This window comes from Oncorhynchus masou, chromosome 9 (assembly GCF_036934945.1).
Source record: "Oncorhynchus masou masou isolate Uvic2021 chromosome 9, UVic_Omas_1.1, whole genome shotgun sequence".
NCBI classification, from domain to species: Eukaryota; Metazoa; Chordata; class Actinopteri; order Salmoniformes; family Salmonidae; genus Oncorhynchus; species Oncorhynchus masou.
This window is the reverse complement of record NC_088220.1, coordinates 63871086-63877085: the sequence shown is the minus strand read 5'-3', so window position 1 is coordinate 63877085 and position 6000 is coordinate 63871086. Positions and strand designations below refer to the sequence as shown.

The following is a 6000-nucleotide window of genomic DNA, read 5'->3' as shown; positions in this document are numbered from 1 at the left end:
TTGAGTGTTTGTCTGTGCTCATTTTTTATTACTGACAGGATAGTGAGAGATGGTTGAAGTCCAATAACACAATTACAGGAAACTATATCATATAAACAAATGTTTCCACTACATTAAAACTGTACAACATGTTCAATTTGATTTCTGCAGCAGTGTAACTCTGACCATACAGTTTTCCTCAAGATAGAATAGCATGACAATAAATAAAGAAATATCATTTAATTCACATAAATTATGTAAAATATTGAATGCCAATTGTTTTGCCCTTCCCACCACATTTTATAGGAAACAGGCCAGCTGAAATCAGAATTACTGTAAATAGTGTACTGTACAACACCCAATGGTAGTGTCGTTGAAAATACAGTGAGTACCATACAGTGTACAACACATTATATTGATGGGTTAAGTTAAGACATCGTCACAATCAGATGACATTGTCATGATCAAGATACAAATCACAAGTCAAAGTGTATATCATCCTATCAAACAGTATTCACCCAGACCAGGACATTGTTGCTGGTATGTTATTGACATTATTATAGGGATGGGGATACAGAAACTTTTTTACATTCACATGTTTTAAATATAGCTACTGTTCTGTCATTAGTTTAGTAAGCTTAGGTACTGGCCCGAAGGTGTGTTACTCTATGTGGTTCAATAAAAGAGGAAAGCAAATAACTAACTCTCACTCTCTCTATGCTTCTGGGTTCCTGCCAACGGGGAGGATTCTTCTCCAGTCAATGGGGTTTGAAGCTTAACCCTGAGACAACTCTAAAAGCTCTTGCTCTTTCTCAACAGTTATAAAAACCTTGCCAGAGCAATTCTTGGTGAGACACTTGTGTTAAATCTGACCCATATGAGAACACACTACTACTCCTGCCTTGAAGAACACACTACTACTCCTGCCTTGAAGAACACACTACTACTTCTGCCTTGAAGAACACACTACTACTCCTGCCTTGAAGAACACACTACTACTTCTGCCTTGAAGAACACACTACTACTCCTGCCTTGAAGAACACAATACTACTCCTGCCTTGAAGAACACAATACTACTTCTGCCTTGAAGAACACAATACTACTCCTGCCTTGAAGAACACAATACTACTCTTGCCTTGAAGAACACAATACTACTCCTGCCTTGAAGAACACACTACTACTCCTGCCTTGAAGAACACACTACTACTTCTGCCTTGAAGAACACACTCCTACTCCTGCCTTGAAGAACACACTACTACTCCTGCCTTGAAGAACACACTACTACTCCTGCCTTGAAGAACACAATACTACTCCTGCCTTGAAGAACACACTACTACTTCTGCCTTGAAGAACACACTACTACTCCTGCCTTGAAGAACACACTACTACTTCTGCCTTGAAGAACACACTACTACTCCTGCCTTGAAGAACACAATACTACTCCTGCCTTGAAGAACACACTACTACTCCTGCCTTGAAGAACACACTACTACTCCTGCCTTGAAGAACACACTACTACTTCTGCCTTGAAGAACACAATACTACTCCTGCCTTGAAGAACACACTACTACTCCTGCCTTGAAGAACACACTACTACTCCTGCCTTGAAGAACACAATACTACTCCTGCCTTGAAGAACACACTACTACTCCTGCCTTGAAGAACACACTACTACTCTTGCCTTGAAGAACACAATACTACTCCTGCCTTGAAGAACACACTACTACTCCTGCCTTGAAGAACACACTACTACTTCTGCCTTGAAGAACACACTACTACCCCTGCCTTGAAGAACACAATACTACTCCTGCCTTGAAGAACACAATACTACTCCTGCCTTGAAGAACACACTACTACTCCTGCCTTGAAGAACACAATACTACTCCTGCCTTGAAGAACACACTACTACTCCTGCCTTGAAGTACAGGCAACACTGACCAACCTTTGACTTCTCCCTCCAGAATACATGGTCTTTACTTGTCGTGCTCAGGAGCATATTGGAGCTACAGGTATTTACACCATAAATACTTAATACTTGAATATACAGAAACGTACACACACACAATAACACACACTCACAGTGCATGCATGACGCATGACTCCCTTTCAGAATATACTTCAAATGTATACAAGACAAAATATCAAGTCGATACAACACACTTTCTCATGAATGTCAAACTCCTACTTTGGTCAAGCAATTAGGATAATAATGTAATTTTCATAATTCCACACAACAACAAAATACAATTTAAGGCAAAAGTAACTATCGGTCACGTTAAACAACCATGTTAAAAAAACACACTTTTAAAATATTTCTGTACACAGTTTTCATTATAGAAAAATATGTGAGTTGCACAGAGTGGTCAGATCTTTTCCTAACCCACCATAGTACAGTAGATATGATGACATGGTATCTCATATCAATAGACACACCCCTTCATTAGTCCCAACGACGACCCTTACAGTTCAAGATGTAGCTTTCCTAAAATGGATGGAAGCTAGAACATTCTGAATGATGTTATTTCACCCGACAGGAAGTTAGGATCTATTGAAAGATATAGCGTTCATAGAACATATTCACTTCTCAGCGTCAGTTCCACGTTTTAGACTTCTAACAATAACAATATTCAATCAGTTGTTTCATCATTCCTCATGTGAGGTCGTCATGACTACTCTGATGTCTGAGTCTATCTCATCACAACCCTGTAAAGAATTTTGGTCAAATCAGTACGACCATTCCCTCAAACAGCTTTACAAAGCACATCATACTCAGTCCATCCATACATGCCCAGGATCCTGACAGAGGAGTAAAACATGTAGTTCCACATCTGCAGTCAGATATAAGATCACAACAACAGCAAATCCCACTATTGAATCTGAGCCACCAGGAGTAACAGCATTCCACAGGCATTGTCATAGCCTGCAGCGAGTGTGCTGAGATACAACACATTCCTTTAGGATTCAGACCTACAGAACACCAAGCACCGCGGTATACTGTAGTACTTGGATAGTGCAAGACAGAGCAGCTTTCGGCTGTCCACTCTGTCGTCGGTTCAGTGGCCATGGACCCCCTATCAGGCTGCTGTCTGAAGCCGTGTTCTGCCTCACTGACTAACTGAATGAGAGAGGGAGAGATGGATGGATGGTTATAGGGCTGAGGCTGGAGTGGGGTTAGGTCAGGTCAGCCGGGCTGAGGAACATAAGGTTAATGTCCACAGTGTGAAGCAGCCAGAGGCCCACAGCACTCCTGGGGACACAGACCATAGAGAGGGACAAGGTGTCTGTCCTATGTATATAAAGGATAATTGCAGGAGTCTGTTAGTGTAGCTCTGCCACCTGTCAACACAACAGGTCAATGAACACACTGTCTGGAACATCTCCTGATGGTATATTGCTTGGGCTAGAACATTGCTCCATAGGTTTAAACAGGATCTCCTCTGTTGCTATTCCCAGTGGGGGACGAGAGGGAGTCTTCTAGCATTTGACTGTGGTGGCGTCTGTGTGTTGATCTCCTGTTCTGCAGCAAGTGTTTCTGCACCATGATACAAATGACCAAAGTGTCTCTCTCTTTGCTTGACAAAAAACAACATACTGTTTCAATAGCACTGCCACTGAAAAAACTTGGACATAATTTGAGCTTGAGAGGCCGCATTAGGATGAATGCATGGCTGTTTCAAGCATTAGGTGAAAGCTTGAGGAATATTAGACATGAGTCCTGGGAATGGAGAAGCTGTTGAAGATGTGTAGAGGGCCAAGCAGCCAAGCAGTAGGTTAACACAACTGATACCAGCAGAAGATCCAATATAGGTGACAACACTGAAAAGAAAGAAAGATTTGTTTAGTTTAGTAGTTCCTATTCCAATCAAAGCCCAAAGCCATATAGAGTTGAAGTCGGAAGTTTACATATACCTTAGCCAAATACATTTCAACTCAGTTTTTCACAATTCCTGACATTAAATCCTAGTAAAAATTCCCCGTCTTAGGTCAGTTTGGATCATCACTTTATTTTAAGAATGTGAAATGTCAGAATAATAGTAGAGAATTATTTATTTCAGCTTTTATTTCTTTCATCACATTCCCAATGGATCAGAAGTTTACATACACTCAATTAGTATTTGGTAGCATTGCCTTTAAATTGTTTAACTTGGATCAAACGTTTCAGGTAGCCTTCCACATGTTTCCCATAATAATTTGGGTGAATTTTGGCCCATTCCTCCTGACAGAGCTGGTGTAACTGAGTCAGGTTTGTAGGCCTCCTTGCCTCCACACGCTTTTTCAGTTCTGCCCACAAATTTTCTATGGGATTGAGGTCAGGGCGTTGTGATGGCCACTCCACTAACTTGACTAAGTTGTCCTTAAGTCATTTTGCCACAACTTTGGAAGTATGCTTGGGGTCATTGTCCATTTGGAAGACCCATTTGCGACCAAGCTTTAACTTCCTGACTGATGTCTTGAGATGTTGCTTCAATATATCCACGTAATTTTCTTACCTCATGATGCTATCTATTTTGTGAAGTGCACCAGTCCCTCGTGCAGCAAAACAACATGATGCTGCCACCCCCGTGCTTCACGGTTGGGATGGTGTTCTTCGGCTTGCAAGCATCCCCCATTTTCTTCCAAACATGACAATGGTCATTATGGCCAAACAGTTATATTTTTGTTTCATCAGACCAGAGGACATTTCTTCAACGATCTTTGTCCCCATGTGCAGTTCAAAACCGTAGTCTGTCTTTTTTATGGCAGTTTTGGAGCAGTGGCTTCTTGCTGAGCTGCCTTTCAGGTTATATCGATATAGGACTCATTTTACTGTGGATACAGATACTTTTGTACCTGTTTCCTCCAGCATCTTCACAAGGTCCTCTGCTGTTCTGGGATTGATTTGCACTTTTCGCACCAAAGTACATTCATCTCTAGGAGACAGACGGCGTCTCCTTCCTGAGCGGTATGACGGCTGCGTGGTCCCATAGTGTTTATACTTGCGTACTGTCGTTTGTATATATGAACGAGGTACCTTCAGGCATTTGGAAATTGCTCCCAAGGATGAACCAGACTTGTGGAGGTCTACAATTTTATTTCTGTGGTTTTGGCTGATTTCTTTTAATTTTCCCATGATGTCAAGCAAAGAGGCACTGAGTTTGAAGGTAGGCCTTGAAATACATCCACAAGTACACCTCCAAATGACTCAAATGATGTCGATTAGCCTATCAGAAGCTTCTAAAGCCATGACATACTTTTCTGGAATTTTCCAAGCTGTTTAAAGGCACAGTACACTTAGTGTATGTAATCTTCTGATCCACTGGAATTGTGATACAGTGAATTATAAGTGAAATAATCTGTTTGTAAACAATTGTTGGTAAAATTACTTGTGTCATGCACAAAGTAGATGTCCTCACCGACTTGCCAAAACTATAGTTTGTTAACAAGAAATTTGTGGAGTGTTTGAAAAATGAGTTTTAATGACTCCAACCTAAGTATTAAAACTCCCGACGACAGCTGTATAAGTGAACAGTGAATTATCCTATACACCTGTGTATTATCATTACCAACAAAAGCCAACTAGATTAGTTCCTACAGGCGCACTGAAGTGACAGCACCCACACTCCAATCTCCGTAATTGCAGAAACACTATTCCCAAATCTAGAAATGAGTGGATTTCGTGCTTGATTGGACACTCCAGTTGTAGCTCATCAGGCCCTCTATGCGGCTCCGTAAAATGGGAGAATAGGAGGCAGTGAGCGTTGAAAATAAAGGAGCTGTTCCTAATAATAGCACAGCTACCGCAGGTTCCTTCATGAATATTTATGAGAGAGAATACAGACTGATCTCTGCTCTCTCTGTCTGGTCTCCCCATTCGATTTCTTCCTTTTCGCTTTCTTTCTCCATCCCTCTCTCTCTTTCATCTCTCTCCATCTTTCTGACTGCAGCCTCTCTCTCCATGTTTCAATTTCTCAGTCTCTCTCTCCCTCTCTCTTCTCTTCCTCTCCCTCTCTGCCCCCTCTCTCCTCCTCTCAGACAGTAAAG

At 41.4% G+C, this 6000-nt stretch overlaps 1 protein-coding gene across 1 annotated transcript in view; it reads right to left on the bottom strand.

Annotated features, from left to right (window-relative positions):
- Nucleotides 1-6000, bottom strand: part of LOC135546459 (membrane-associated phosphatidylinositol transfer protein 3-like) — a 156586-nt gene continuing 150586 nt past the window's right edge. The window contains exon 20 of the mRNA XM_064974895.1: nt 1-3795. The gene's annotated coding sequence lies outside the window, so the exon portion shown is untranslated. The remainder of the gene's footprint in view (nt 3796-6000) is intronic.